Source organism: Bacillus rossius, chromosome 2 (assembly GCF_032445375.1).
Source record: "Bacillus rossius redtenbacheri isolate Brsri chromosome 2, Brsri_v3, whole genome shotgun sequence".
Lineage (NCBI taxonomy): Eukaryota > Metazoa > Arthropoda > Insecta > Phasmatodea > Bacillidae > Bacillus > Bacillus rossius.
In genome coordinates, this window is record NC_086331.1 from 74,892,358 (window position 1) to 74,909,456 (window position 17,099).

General features: G+C 36.8%; 1 protein-coding gene across 1 annotated transcript in view; it reads right to left on the reverse strand.

Moving 5' to 3' along the window:
* LOC134528907 (protein sidekick-2-like) overlaps positions 1–17,099 on the reverse strand; it is a 495,973-nt gene that overhangs the window by 43,118 nt on the left and 435,756 nt on the right. The window lies entirely within an intron of this gene.

Genomic DNA, 17,099 nt, shown 5'->3' on the forward strand with positions numbered 1-17,099 from the left:
CTCAGTCAAATTAATATTACACCATGAGAAATATGTAGAGCACCAACATGCAAGACGAACTTCCTTTTCCTTGGAGTCTAGCGAAGCCATCCTTCTTTTGCGATCGTTAGTGAGCATCCCGCATCCCGCATAAAAGAACTAAATATTATTTACCTGAAAGCAACATGTGGCGACATCTGTTGTTGAAAAGCAGAACTACATGCATAAAGTTCATTTGCATGAGATATATTGTCTCTCGCTGATGAAATATTTAAGAAATTATATTTAAGAAATGGTTCCAATTGGAGAAAACTGACAGTTTGTATCTAACGTTAGTCACAGAAGCTACCATGGATCATGGTTTGTTATCTGCAGCTGAATCGGAAGGAAGCCGCTGTAGATACTGTGGCAAGGATTTTGTCATGAGAAGGAATGCTAGACGTCATGAGAAGAATAATTGTGCTAGAAACCCACTACGCAACATGTTAAGCTGTAATCGATGTAGCAGGTTGTTAACACGAATTGACAGCTTAAAAAGACATGGTAGAACATGTAAAGTCAAGACTACTTATGGCATAGAGGACATCGATGGATCCACTAGACTAAAGAAGAGTGATCTGCATTACGACAATAATTTTCCTTGTCCTGAGCGTGATGGTATTAGCTCACCCGATCGTGAGGAAGAACATAAATTAAAGGATGCTAATGGCTTCGGGAAGACTGAAACTAATGGAAGTATCAACACCGTGAAAAGTGAGAATACATTCAAGCCTATATTCAGTAGATCCTCCCTTCTTTGTAAAAATGATGGACTCCTAAAAAGGAAGCATGAAGACGATGAAGACACTTAGACATCATCGATAGCGAATTCATACGGTAATCTGGGTGAAGAGGATGTCTTCTACAGTGATTGTTACAGTGACTCTGAGGCTGTTGACAAAGGCATAGACTGTGATGAAGCACCTACAGCTGACAAGATCGAAGAATGTGGCGATGTCCTGAGACCGAAACGATGGAAACGTTGCGTTATAATAAATAAATCTGATAATGCTTATTATAATCACTGGGACGATTGTGATATAAAAAGTATTTCTAATATACAAGCAAGTAAGATGGTGGTAGAAGAGATTGATTACACATCATGGAAAGATCCAAACATATTGGTTGACCGGCTAAGACTTCTACATGGCTCGCTTTGTGCAGGAAACTATCCGTGCATCAAAGAAATATCCTTCATACTCAAATAACTGAGGAAAGCTGGCTACATACAATAATGGCTTCTTTTACTTGTATTTGTGTAATGTTGAGAAGTAATAAAATATTGAAAGTAAAAATTTAATGTTTTTATTTCTTGTATTCTCATTTCCAACTAAGCCTGTGTGTGTGTTTCCGCTACTGTATGTGTGATCATTACGTTTCCTGTGTGTACTGTGTGTACGTTCCGTTTCCTGTGTGTACTGTGTGTACGTTCCGTTTTCTGTGTGTACTGTGTGTACGTTCCGTTTTCTGTACTCTGTGTGTACTGTGTGTACGTTCCGTTTTCTGTGTGTACTGTGTGTACGTTCCGTTTCCTGTGTGTACTGTGTGTACGTTCAGTTTCCTGTGTGTACTGTGTGTACGTTCCGTTTCCTGTGTGTACTGTGTGTCCGTTTAGTTTCCTGTGTGTACTGTGTGTACGTTCCGTTTCCTGTGTGTACTGTGTGTACGTTCCGTTTCCTGTGTGTACTGTTGATAGAATCAATAGACTGATGGAACCAATGAATATTGGAGCCAATGAATATTGGAGCCAATGACAAATGTGCGGCCTTTTCGATGATGGTGCTGCCTTTTTCGTTGTCGGTGCTTCCAAATGTGCTGCCTTTTCGTTGTCGGTGCTTCCATATGTGCTTCCTTTTTTTTGTTGATGGTGCTTCCAAATGTGCTTCCTTTTTTTTTGTTGATGGTGCTTCTATTTTTTTAATGTTGTTTTGACTCTAGTATTTTTTAGTAAATTGTTCTTGATTTGACTAGCGTATTATTATAGTAAATGGTTCTTGATTTGACTAGCGTATTATTCCATCCGGTGCATGTATATAAGCGAGTCCTAGACAGCAGGACGCTCAGTTTGTTACTGACGTCGACGGTGTATGGATCACCTAGTTTGTTTCTTCTGGTGCATAAGTTGCGTAATTACCTGTACTTGCGAACTCGATGGCATCTTTACCGACTTTAACGTCGAACTCGATGGAGGTTGTACCATCGACTACGGGAACCTTGACGACAGCTACGACGGAGAAGGAGCAGATCCCGTGTGCAACGACGATGTCAACATTGGAGGAGATTTCAACAGAGGTGATACCACCAAAAGAAGAGACTTTAATGCCGGTAGTGCTGGCTGTACAGGAACCCTCGACGAACGCTGTTTCGCCCTCGATGGAGACTTCAATGGATGGCGAATCGTCAACAACTAACGAACATCGATGTCGTTACTGTGACAAGATTTTCTCAAACATCAGCAATGCTCGTCGACACGAGAAGAGAGAATGTGCCAAGAACCTATATCGTAAAATGTTTGGTTGTATTAAGTGTCGCAAGCAATTTAAAAGAAATGCTAATTTGAAGCATCACTTGGAGTCATGTAAAGGTCCTGCAGTGCGGCAGAAAGTAAAGGTTTCTATACAACAACGATGCATTGATGTGCATAAGAGTATGCCTGGAAATGGTACAGTTGCAGTAACAGCGACATATGGTTCGGGTTTGTCTTCAACTAGGCATCCTTGTGGCTACTGCGACATGACGTTTGCATTTGCACATGATGTACGGAGACATGAGAGGAGTAAATGTACGAAGAATCCTTCACGCATGAAGTTTCGCTGTGACGAGTGTCATAAATGGTTTACTCGAATTGATAATTTGCGTCGACATGTGATAAACTGTAAAGGTGAAGTTCGTGCGCCTACTGCTGAACTACCTGCAGCAATTACGACTCCTGAGTTTAGATTGGTGGCTCGTGAGCGTACAAGTAAAAAAACCGATGTGCAGCAACCGATTGCTGTGGCATCTGAACATGAAAATAAACCTAAGACTGTGATCGGAGCATTACAAGTGAACGATAATGGCTTCTACTTGGCACAGTCTGCATTTCGTGGAACATTGAAAGACTACTATTATCCAAGTACGTTAAGTGAGTCTAAGGACATTTGTAATTTTCTTGATGATATCAGACAGGACATAATCAATCAGCTTACTGATGACGTAGCAACAAACGGACCTTTGAAATATAACTTGTGGTTGGACTGTATATATGGAAAGCCTTATCCGTTCGATGACAAAGTGAAGAAGTGTGCATTCAAGACATCGGCTGCAGTAATTTACAGTTCTAACGATGTCAAGCAAACTGTTAAACAAGGTATCCAGAAACTCTGTCAAGAAGAGGAGGACTATGTCTGTAAAGGATCTGGTTGGACTCTTTCTAGTATAAACCGATTGGAGCTAAGAATTAGTCATTTCACGCCTATGCGGACCTAAATGTTTGTAAGATTGCCAACCTTCGCAGATGATCCTGTAGTAAAATAGAAATTATGTAATAAATATTATGTTTGTAAAAGAACTTGTAGTGTTTTTATTTTCGAACCTGTAAATTTTTAGGTATTTTTACATAAAAATTAAGATTATTTGTATCGCCTAGGGATCGAACCAAGGACTGGAGCGGATCCAATCAATATGTAAATTAATGAGTGATTTATTTAATGAATTTTGAACTTTTTCCCGAATTTCTAGCTAAATAATTACGGATTTTCAAGATGACGGCCAAATTTCAAGATGGCGGGCACCTTAGTAATAAATGATTACTGCACTCTAGCGGGTAAGAATTAAACTAACATGTCGTCAGCGCACTCTAGCCACCGATACAATGATGATGGCTTCCAGCATCGAAGACAAGATGGCGGACATGACGTTATACTAAATGACGATATATATGCTTTGAAAAAAAGTGGTGGGAGTCAGTCTGCCTGCATCCACCATTGAGGAAGGAGCCTGTCGCCATTTTTAATTATTTTTTTGCACTCGCCGGGGTTCGAACCGAGGACTCCGAACTCCGTGTCGTAAATGTTTGTTTTTTATAGGAAATTTATTAAAATTTTGTTAATTGAATTTTTTTATAAATTTTAAAATTTTTTTCATTAAAATCGGATAATAAATAAAAAAGTTAAAGATGGCGACCGTAACTAAAATTGCAACGGTGACGTCATAATCCATGATGACGTCAGAGGCTTATCGGAGGCTGTCGATATGTTTCCTAAGCCTACATATGGACATTTCTAGCCGCTGGGATTTTTAAGGACTAAAAACGCGAAATTTTCCCTCGAAACGGGAAATTTTTCCCTCGAAAAGAGAAATTTTTAATTTGTGGGATTTTTTGAGATTTTTTGGTGGGACTTTTTTCCACAGAAATGGAAATTTTGGCGATTTTTGAGGAATTTTGGGCAAATTTTGCCCAATTTTGGCGGATTTTGGCGATTTTTGAGGATCAAATTCAAGGTCAAGGTCAAAGGTCAAGGTCACAACCATCCAAGATGGCCGCCGTGACGTCGCAATCCAAGATGGCGGATCGGACACACAGCTCCACACCCAGAACCCAGTTTCCGGAACCCCTTTTATATACTACTAATATGACATCAGTGCACATTAGTTGACGAAAGCCAGATGGCGGCCTCCAGCAGATAAAAACACGATGGCTGCCTTCAGCTGACGAAAATATGAGCAGCCTGCAGCAGACGAAACCAATAGCAGCCTCCCGCAGACGATAACAAGATGGCTGACATTACATCATACTACTCAGAAATATATATATTTTATATATATACCTTATCATTAGTTGTGGGAGGTTAGACTGTCGGTAGCTTCCGTGGAGGAAGGATCTGTTATCATATTTATTTTTTCCTCACCAGGTTTGAACTTTAGACACCATGACGTAAGTGTTTTTTTAATTAAAATTGTATTAAATAGTTTTTTATTAATTTATTAATTTTTTCGATTTTGTAGTATAAAAAATACGGATTTTCAATATGGCGACCGTAACAATAATTTCAACGGTTACGTCATAATTCAATATGGCGACCGTGACATGTTAATGGTCGAGGTCATGACCTCGTTTGCTTAGAGCGGCTTGTCGCAGAGATTTAAGCCACTTTGGGGATTTTTCAAGCCATTGGCATTTTTGAGGACTAAAATGGCTAATTTTCCCTCAAAACGAGAATTTTACCTTTGAAATAGGGAAAAGTTTCATTTTTAAAATTTTCTCAGATTTTATGGCGGAATTATTTTCCTAAAACTGGAAATTTTAGCGGATTTTGTCAACATTTTGGTAAATTTTTAGGTCATTGTCAAAATAGTAAAAGGTCAAGGTTATCAAATATGGCAGCCATGATGTCAGATTCCAAGATGGCTGATCCCATCATCCATCCTTATCCAGAAGCCAGTACTCGGACCGGCCAATATATACTAATCATACTACCTCGAAGAGTTGGACAACATACATCGAAGTAACCCTGCTTATAATGTATCTTTGTCCTTTGCCAAGCGGTGGAACTTCCTGCTTTGCTTTAATTCGTGGGTAGACTACGTAGAAATAAGCAAGCGTTTAAGGACAACAATAAATCGTTTAATAATGTCTTGAATGTATGAACGTTTAGTAAAGTAGCATTTAAATAAAAATAAATAGCCTTTAATAATATAATGATTTAATTTATTACAACTAGTATTTGTAGGGCTTGTGAAGCAATAATTCCAGTTGAGGGAAATTGTGTTTTTGGTATTTCTAAGTCCAGTTGTTTCAGAGGCTCTTCACACATATGTTTGTTTTTTAATTTGGCCATGCCATATGTCGTATGGTTTATATTATTTTATTTTACTAAGAGTAATATTTACTCTTACCCAGCATGAACACTGAAGGCTCCATGGTTCGGAAACCCTTATCAGCCAATCAATTGTTATATCCATTAAAGTAAGCGTAAAGCGCATCATGTATGGCTGAACAGCATGCCTTTGATTCGGAGACTTTCATCCTATATGCTTGTAATTTTCTTTATAGTAAACCTGAAACGTACTGAATATGGCCATGTATTTTTCTCTTGGGTAGGCGAGTTTCGTTTCCGAAGGCAACAGAGTTTGGAGAATCTTGGCCTTTGTGATTAGATATTGTCCACCAAGGAACTGCAAAAATTGTGTATTTTGCATTGCATACTGACACAACCGTAACTCATTTACATTAGGTTACGAAAGTGATAATCCCATTACTTGAAACTTTATTGGTTTGCATGATGGTCACGTGATCTAGATGGTGGACTAACAAACAAACACAAGGTCATGAGTTCGATACTCATCTAATTCATCCATACTGTTAGAATTGTGTACTAGATAAATTAAAGGTGATAAAATTGAAAATAGTTTGAAACTACATTTCGTTTATTTACAACTTCAAACCACAATAAAATAAAATAATTTTTCATGTAGTACATATTAACATATTCATTGTTAATTTAAGTTTACTCAACGATGGGGTAATTAAACCGATAGATGTGTAAGAATACACACGCATGCATATATAAATGTATACATCACCGAGTAAAAGTACACCAAAAATAAAATTATGACATATTAACCGTACCATAGCAATTGTACTTTTACGCTTTTGATAGTATTTTTATTTTAACACAAGAGTAAAAATACACCATCACATGTATGTGTAGAACTACACTATTGTCGGTGGAGACTCTGCTGCCGTTAGTGTAAAACTAAACAATTATTTTATAATGATGTTATTTCAGTAAATTGCACCATATATCATAAAGCGTGACACGTATGGACCTATGGTGTGCATAATGCTTATCGGGTGTGGCTCTATGGTAGGCAAATGACATAATAATTTAATAAGGTTGGTGCCTTGTGTAGATTCAGTGTAGTTAATGACAATGATCAGTTTCATCGGCAATGTGGCAGTAGAAATAAGATTTACACATTTTCATTGTTGATCTGATCTAAAATTGAAACAAGACCTCGACTGTTGTGGCATAGGTAAATATCGTATTTCATTAACAGTTACGATTTTTAAATTATTACATAAAAGGTTTTCTGGATAACAATTTTATTGACTTTTAAATTTTTTGCAATTTTTCCCCCCGAATTTTGATTTTAATGTTTATAGGTATTCATGGTGGCCTACACAATGGTAGACAAAATGCCACAACAAAGTGCAAGTTAGCGATAAGTAAAAAAGATAGTGGTGGACACTAGCACGCTTTAGAATATGATAAGTGAAACATACATGTTAGCTAATGTAGCAGCCGTGACGTCACGATTACTAGGGTAGGCGTATTTGCCTCAGTAGTAATGGTTGGGGGTGGTCTGCTTGGTGTTATTATCGTTTAAGGTTGCTATGTAATATTTTTATGAGTGCACCCATCAAAAATCTAAATAAGTACCGCAGTTATCCTGCTTATAAGTTTTTTCATATTCAATACATTTAAAGATCCACATTTTAAAAATTAAATTTAGAGCGAATACAATTGAAATTTTTTTCAATTATGTTTACTGTTGAATCAACTTAAAGGTTGTGGTAAAAGTCATAACTAAAGATGGAGCCTTTTGAGGATTCTGTTTCTTTAAAGGATTTTGGTTCCCTAGAGAAAACTTAAAGATGAACTTTTTTTCACCGTGGAAAGGAGGAACTTTTACACCCCAAAAATTGAAACCTTGATGTTATAAAAATTAATTTAGGATATTTTGAGGGGTTTAGAGTCATTTTTGGAAAACAATGTTAAATTTTGAATGTCAAGATAGCGGCCGTGATAATAAAAATACAAGATGGCGGTCAGCACCTCAACCTGAATCCTGCTGCCGGTGCGGCTATTACATACTACCAACATTTGCTTGTGAATTAAATGGTATGAACTATTTATTTACTGCGAAAAATAGGCATTTAATAAACATTTAAAATGAGAAATTTTTATATGTGTGTAACATAATTTAAAATTACCTATTGCTGACACAAAAATTACATAATACCTAATACTAGATGGTAATAGTAGCAATAATAAAAAAGTATAAAAAACGTTATTGCAAGTTAAATTATTTTAGTAGTATACAAATGGGCATCATGCGCCTGGCTTCTGGCTAAGGATGGAGATTTTCATAGTTCCTCCGAGCGCAGAGATTCTCGTGAGGTGTCTGTGTCCACCATTTTGGATTGTGACGACACGGCGGCCACATAGAATGACCTTGACCTTGAGATTTAATTTAACATCTTACCTTGACCTTAAAAAATTGGCCCAAATTTCCCCAAAATTAGCAAAAATCTGCAAAATTTCCAGTTTTTTGGGGAAAAATCCACCAATAATACTCAAAAAATTTGAAAAAAAAAAGACTCTATTTTGAGGGAAAAATTCCCGTTTCGAGGGAAAATTTCCAGTTGTATTGCTAAAACTGTCAAAAATTCGTAATTCAAAATACCTCAGAAGAAACAACCAACATTCCCCAAAGAGGCTTAAATTTCCTGACGACAAGGCCCCCTTTAAGTTTCTGGAGGCCATTTTGGATGACTTTTACCCTGAATTTGACCGTAAAATTCAATAATTTATTTAGGATCAAAAATTTAAAAAAATTTAAAAAATATAAAAATACTGCCTACATCAAATGTCCAGTTACTTTATCGATTTAGAATCTTGGTTCCATTCCCAGAGAGAGTAAACATGTAATTTAAAAAAAATCTTAATAAAATAAAAAATAAAAATTTATTACGTTACAACCGCCATCTTGAATTATGATTTTACGTTTGTAATTTTAGTAACAGCCGCCATATTGAGAATCTGTTATTATTTAGCTATAAATTCGGGAAAATTCTATAATTCATAAAAAATGCGTTTATTTTACTGATTGATTCGATCGATTCATGTCCTTTGTTCGATACTTATTCGATGCAATAATTAATTTTACTTAAAAAATAATAATTACAATACTTATTGTGGAAAGTCCTAAAGAAGCTTAAATTCCTCATCTACCAGCCTCCAGTAAAAATATGATAACCTATTGCCGACATATTTAAATCTCAAAATAATTACACAAGAAAATCAGGAAAAATCCCAAAACTCATCAAAAAAAAAATTATTAAAATAATTAATCATTCGATTAATATCCATCCTTGGTTCGATTCTCGACCAGTGATAAGAGTAACTTAAACTTAAAAAAATAAATTATGTTTCCTATTACACTTCGTGAAGTTTGTTAAACATTCTCTCTACGAAAAAAAAATACCCTATACATGATACCTGGCCCACGATATCAATACGTTGTCGCTTTGCCTACCATGGAAGTCTATTTTTTTTTCAATGCATGAAATTCATTCCAACCAGTTAATGTACAGTGCTATACAAAAGCCAAGCTACTTCGGTCCACTAGACCAGGTAATTTACAGTGTCAAAAGTAAAGACCAGACGTCTCCAAACCACAAAACCTTCTTTTTCGTCGATAGATAATAGATCGAAATTCAAGCAGTCAAAAAGTCTTGGAACTGTCAGACCTAAAGTATCGATAAAATAAATTACAAGTCATTATACCAAGAGAACATGTTTTTCGCTTGCTGTCGAACTAAGAATCCCTGAATAATATTTTATCAAGACCAGGAGGTTTTGAACCAGTAAATATGCAGAGCTACTACAGATTTGACTACGAAAATTCAACGAAAAAACAAAAATTCAACAAAAAAAACACAGAATACTCACAATGGACACAAAGTATAATGTTACGATTTACCGCGGGTTCGTAAAGGATAGCCCATTTAAAGATTATATTAGACTACACAGTTTTATTGATGGCCACTACACTTATAATTAATCTTCTAAAATGGCAATTAATCAATTGCACTTAAAAAATGTTGCTTCCCCCAGTCACTCGTTTCCCACAATCCACACAACTCGCTGGGCCGCACCTCTGGCGCAACTCTCGCCGCAGCAACCCTCATGGATCTCCACCGCGGGACTCCGTCACCGCACTCCGCCGCTTCCGTCGTAGCTCCCTTCACCGAGGATCCAATCGACGCCTCGCTCGGAACTTCGCTTGGAACTCCGCCGCGCCCGCGACACTATCGCTCGGAACTGAACTCTTCACCCTGGAACCTTCGCCCAGGGACTTCACCACTCTATCGCCCGGAAACTCCGCTGCGGGAGAACTCCTGACTCCACTGAACTCGCTCACTCCCTGCCCTGGAACCTTCGTCCAAGGACTTCGCCACTCTGCCGCACCCGCGGCACTATCGCCCCGGAAGCTCCGCCGCGGGAAGGCTCCCGCCTGAACTCTCTCTCCGAACTCCCTTTCTGAGGCCGACGTCCTCTTTTTATATGTCAGCCACCATTTCTGGAACTCACGAGCGCGGCTGGGGCCAGTCGCGTCATTCCGCGCCGACACGACGGCAGAAATCTCTCGAAACACGTGTCGGCGGCTCGCGTAACTCCGCAGCTGTCAGGTTTCGGATGTAAAACTAACAGCGCCGCGCGGGGAGCTGAGGGCTGGAGGAAGGGGAAGCGGCGACCCAGGCGCGCACTGCACATCTCATGTTACGGTGGCATGTGATGCATCCCAGCTAGCTCTGCACCTGCGCGTGACGTGGCCTTGCTCACGTTCGTAACAATACACACAGTACCACAATAAATGTACAGTACACACAGTAAACACACTACACACAGTACACACACAGGACACGCAATAGACAAACAGTACTCACAAAGAACACACAATGGACACACAGTACACTAAATGAACTTACAGAACACACACAGTCCACACAATGTATTTAAAGTACACACAGTACTCGCAATGGACACAGTACACAAAATTAACACACAGTACATACAATGAACACACAGTACACACAATGAACACACAGAACACACACAGTACTCACACATGACATGCAAATGACACACAGTACACACACAGGACATGCAATAAACAAACAATACATACTGGACACACAGTACACACAATGAACCCACAAAACACAAACAGTACATACACAGGACATGCAATGGACACTTAATACACACACAAGACACGCAATGAATGCACAGTACACACAATGGACATGCAATGGACACGCAATGGATACACAGTACACACAATTAATACACACAACACCCACACTGGACACGCATTTCACTAAAAGAGAGTACATTTGAACGATAATTCAACTTGGTGTGATACGACCTCATCTGTAGGATACCATTCCATCAGTATAATACGATAATACAGACATAATTAAGGACATTTAACGGAAAGGACGTGCATTTCCAGTAGGATGCGATCGCCAATTTAAGATATTATATAATGCACCAACAGTCTATGGCTCCAACAGTATTTTGGCTCCAAACGTCATTGGCTCCAACAGTAATAGGCTCCAACAGTCTTCGGCTCTAAAAATTCTTGGGCTCCAAAAGTCATTGGCTCCAGCAGTCCTTGGCACCAAAATGACTTTTGCTCCAAACGTCATTGGCTTCAAAAGTAATTGGCTCCAGCTGTATTTGGCTTCAGCTTTCTTAGGCACAGCTGCTATTTGGCTACGTGAATAGGAGGCTACGAGGCTACGAGACTACAGGATTACAAGACTTCAAGGCTTTAAGACTACTAGGCTACAAGTCTACGAGGCAACAAGTAAACAAGTCTACAAGTCTATGAGGCTACGAAACTTCTTGGCTCGAACTGTCTTTGACTAAATCAGCTGCGAGAGTTAATTTATCTCATGTAAAAGAACTTGTTCTAAGTACCCCCGATTCATGCCAACAGATGTCACCAAGTGTTGTGTTTGAGGTAAAAATTATTTTTTTCTTTTATGAGGGATGCGGAATGCTCACTAACGAACGCAAGAGAAGGAAGGCTTCGCTAGACAACAAAAGAAGGAAGTTCGTACTGCATGTTAGTGCTTCTCAGACGTCTCAAGGCATATTATTCGACTGAGTAATGGATGATTTATGTTTGAATTCCAACTGATAAATATATTTTAAGTGATAGTTTGGTAGCAGAAATTAACAATTTAAACGTTACTTTGAATAAAATTGCGTGACTCGTTTAATAAAAATATTCTTTGTGTACATATTGAATCCCCAGAACTAACCCGAAGCACTCGAAGAATAACAGCAAAAGTTTCGACAGGAATAATAAGGATCACACGGAGAAATATAGCACACATTTTCCTTAATTTCAGAAAATCACAAAAAAAATTAAGATAAAACAAAAATACAGAATAATAAAAATGTTAAAAAAATTATGTAAATAATAAAAAAATAACAATTCTGATTGAACTAGAACTCCATCGTTGCTCAACAAAGGAGAAGTTCGCCAGCTTACAGAAGTTTATTTTGTTATTTTTTATTATTTTTTTAAATTTTTATTAGAATTTTCATAAATATTTTTATTGTGTCTACTATTCGGTAAATTTTTACTTTATTTTAATTTTTTTCGTCGATTTTCTGATATGAAGGCAAACACATGTTAGTTTTCTCCTTGTGCTACTGATTAGTCCTGCCAATATTATTACGGTATTACTCGTGTGCTCATTATTCCTGTCTAGACTTCTGCTGATGTTTTACGAGTGCTTCTGGTTATTTCTGAGAAATAAATCTCTGCACAAAAAGTATTTAACAAGTTCTTTTTTAGGAGATAAATTAACTCTAGCAGCTGAATGTAGTCAAAGACAGTTTGAGTCAATTAGTCTCGTGGCCACGTAGACTTGTAAACTTGTAGCCTCGTAGACTTAAATCCTAGTAGTCTTTAAGCCTTGAAGGCTTGTAGTCCTGTAGTCTCGTAGCCTCGTAGCCTCGTAGCCAGTTAAAATCTTGTAGTCCTGTAGTCTCGTAGCTTCGTAGCCTCCTAATCTCGTAGCCAAATAGCAGCTATGCCTAAGACAGCTGGAGCCATAGACAGCTGGAGCCAATTATTTTTGGAGCCAAACACCGTTGGAACCAAAATACGTTTTAGGAGCCAAACATCGTTGGAACCAAAATACGTTTTTGGAGCCAAATACTTTTGAAGCCATTGTATTTTGGAGCAAAAGATAGTTGGAGTAAAATACATTTATAGAAATCAAAGAATGTTGGAGCCAATGACTGTTGGAGCCAAAATACTATTTCGAGCCAAATACATTTTTAGCCAAATACTTTTTGGAGCCAAATAACTTTGGAGCCAAAGACTTTTTGGAGCCAAAGACTGCTGGAGCCAATGTCTGTTAGAGCCAAAATAATTTTTGGAGCCAAATACTTTTGGAGCCAAACACTTTTTGAAGCCAAAGACTAATAGAGCTTAAGACTGTTGGAGAAAATGACTGTTGGAACCAATGACTGTTGGAGCCAATGACTTTTGGAACCAAAAGACTGTAGGAGTCATAGACTGTTGGAGACAATGACTATTGGAGCCAATGACTTTTGGAACTAAAAACTGTTGGATTCATAAATTATTGGAGGCATTATATAGTATTTTAAATTACCGATCGCATCCTCTGAGTGGATTGTTCGTGGAAATGTATGTCTTTTTTTTAAATGTTCGTAGTCAAGTCTGTATTATCGTATGCTACTGATGAGATCGTATCATACTGATGATATCGTACCACACCAAGTTAAGTTTACATACAAATGTACTTTCTTTTATAAAATGCGTGTCTTGTGTGTGTCCGTTGTGTGTGTTCATTGTGTGTACTGTGTGCCCATTGCGTGTCCATTGCATGTCTAGTGTGTGTACTGTGCATTCATTGCGTGTCCTGTGTTGTACTGAGTGTCTATTGCGTGTCCTGTGTGTGTATTGTGTATCCATTGCGTGTACAGCATTTCCGTTGTGTGTCCAGTGTGTACTGTGTGTGTACTGTATGTTCAGTGTGTGTACTGTGTGTGTATTGTGTGCGGAATTTCTGTTCAGTGTGCGTACTATTTGACCATTGTGTGTCCAGTGGGTGTACTGTATGTTTACTGTGTGTACTGTGTGTGTACTCTTTGTACTGTGTGTACTGTGTGTTCAGTGTATGTACTTAAGTACTGTGTGTAGTGTGTACTGTGTGTGTTCTGTGTGTGTTCTGTGAGTTCATTGTGTGCACTGATTTTTTGTTGAATGTGTGTACTGTGTTACTCTTTTTGTGTGTACTGTATGTCCATTGTGTATATTGTGTGTTCTTTTTTGTTGAATGTGTGTCGGTTCGTGGAATGTTCTTAGTCAAATATTTAGTAGATCTGAATATTTACTCGTTCAAAACCTCTTTGTCTTGAAAAAAATGTTTTTCAGGGATTCTTGGTCGTGCAGTAAGCGCAAAACATTATCCCTTGGTATAATTGCGTGCAATTTATTTTATCTATACTTTAGGTCTGACAGTTTGAAGACTTTTTCTTGATTGCTTGAAGATTTTTATATTCGCTATCGACGAAAAATAAGGTATTGTTGTTCGGAGAAGTCTGGTCATTACATCTGATACTGCACACGACCTGGTCTAGTGGACCAAAGATGCTTGGCCTATTTGTATAGCATTGTACATGAACAGGTTGCAACGCATTTCATGCATTGAAAAAATAGACTTTCATGGTAGGCATAGCGACAACGTATTTATTTCGGTGGACAGGTGTCAGGTATAGAGTCATTTTTCGTAGAGAATGATTAAAAATCCCACGAAGTGTAATAGGAAAAATATTTAAAATTTATTTTAAGATTTAGTTACTTTTATCACTGGTGGAGAATTTAACCAAGGATGGATATCAATTAAATCATTCATTATTTTAATAAGTAATTTTTTGATGATTTTTGGAATTTTTCCTGAATTTCTAGGTAAATAATTAGAGATAATATGAAGACGGCGGTCATATCGGCCTACTAGAGGCTGTTATGAGAAACTTAAATTATTTTAGGATTTTCAATATGATTTATTAAATAAGTATTTTTTTGTTTAATTTTTTTTGCATTGATAAAATATCGAACCATGAACAGAAATCCTACGATTCAATTAGTAAATTAATAAGTGAATTTTTAATGAATTTTAGATTGTTTCCCGATTTTCTAAGTTTAATGTTTTTGAATGTTCAAAATGGTGGCCAATATTTTATCATCTGCTTACTGGAGGCTGGTAGATGAGGAATTGAAGCTATTTTTAGGACTTTCCCCAATATATATTGAAATTATTATTTTTTACATAAAATTATTATTTTTGCCTCTAATAAGTATCGATCCAAGGATTGGAATCGATCGAATCAATCATTATATTAATCGTATATTTTTTTATTAATAACAGAATTTCCCCGAATTTCTAGCTAAATAATTACAGATATTCAAGATGGCGACCGCAACGAAAATTTCAACTGTGACATAATTTAAGTTGGCGGATGTGACGTAAGAATTTTTTTATTTTAATTTAATTTTTATTACGCATATTTTAAATTTTTCTATTATAAAGTACATATTTACTCATGCCGGGAATCGAACTAAGTATCGAAATAGATAACGTAACTGAACATTTGAAGTAGGCATTTTTTAATTTTTTTTCTTTTTTTCAAAATATTTTGTTTAAAATTAAATATTTGAATTTTAAGGTCAAATTCAAGGTCAAGGTTATCAAAGTTGGCAGTCAGAGGCTTAGGGGCGTCTTGTCGTCAGGAAATTTAAGCCTCTTTGTGGAATATTGGTTCTTTCTAAGGTTTTCTGAGAATTTTTGAATTCCGAATTTTTGAAATATCTAGGAATAAAGCGGAAAATTTTTCCTCAAGACGGGAATTTTTCCCTCAAAATTGATATTTATATTTTTCAAATTTTTTGAGAATTTTGGTGGAAATTATTTTTCAAAAAACTGGAAATTTGGCAGATTTTTACTAATTTTGAGCGAATTTGGGATAATTTTGAAGGTCAAGGTAAAATATTAAAGTAAAGGTCAAGGTCAAGGTCATCCTATATGGCCACCGTGTCGTCACAATCCAAGATGGTTGTCACCGAGCTGACACCTCACGAAAATCTCTGCGCTCGGAAGAGCTATGACAATCTCAATCTTCAGCCAGAAGCCAGGCGCAGGATCCCCATTCATATACTATTGATTTTCGATATTAAAAGTGGACCTAACATATAATTCTACTATTTTTGATCAAATCTATAAATGACATCAATTGAAATGGTGTTTTGTTTTAATGATTTTGAATTGGCAATAATGAGTCTAAGTTAGTAGATATGTCTCCGATATTTTTACACGTTTGGTCGTGAGACTTTCTTAAGACAATGTTTAAAATTGCACAAAAAACATAATTTTTTAAAAGAATATTGTAACATACATTGGCGGACGTATATAGGGGTGGTATGGGAATAAAATATATCCTTCCCTAAATTTATGAAAAAAAATTGCAAAGTTATTAGTTAAAATGGTATGTCACTGTGTGAGAAGTCAGATCACCCACGGCTGCTACTGTAGGCCCATAAGTCTGTGTGTAAGCGTCAATATTAATGTAACTATTATTAATAAACATATTTAAAATTTAAATTTTTCGTATTTTTCTAACCACGCTTCCTAACTAAACCGCAAAAATTACTTTAACCGCCACTGGTTACAGAAATATGATTTTTGGCTGATAAGTTGAATGTCATGGGATTTTTTTGCAGCGAATGTAGGACAATTGCTCAGTTCTTGGGATAGGTCAAAAGTTATTAATATTCTATATGTAGCAATAGATAACTCTAAGCTCAAGAAGGAGAAAAATCTATTTTCGCGTGTGAATGTTAGAATATTTATATTTTGTTTGCTTGTATCGAGGTAAAAAGTAAACCAATAGGCATAGGTTGTTAAAAAATAAAGAAAAAGAGTTGTAATTCCATTTTTACATATTCTTTGATTGGAAATCTTACAAAGAACGTCTATAAAAAATAAACCACCTGGCATTGAGACGTTAAGACGCGTGATCGGCTACCTTCAGAACTCCTCTGAATACCTATATATATAATATCGAGATGTGTTTAAAAAGAAAAACCGAACTTCTGCACTATAACATCTTTATAGTTCATTGTAAAACATGTAAAGCATTGTCCACCTCAAAGTAGTCCCCTCCACTTTCAATACAACGTTCTCAAAGTTTCTTCCAATTTTA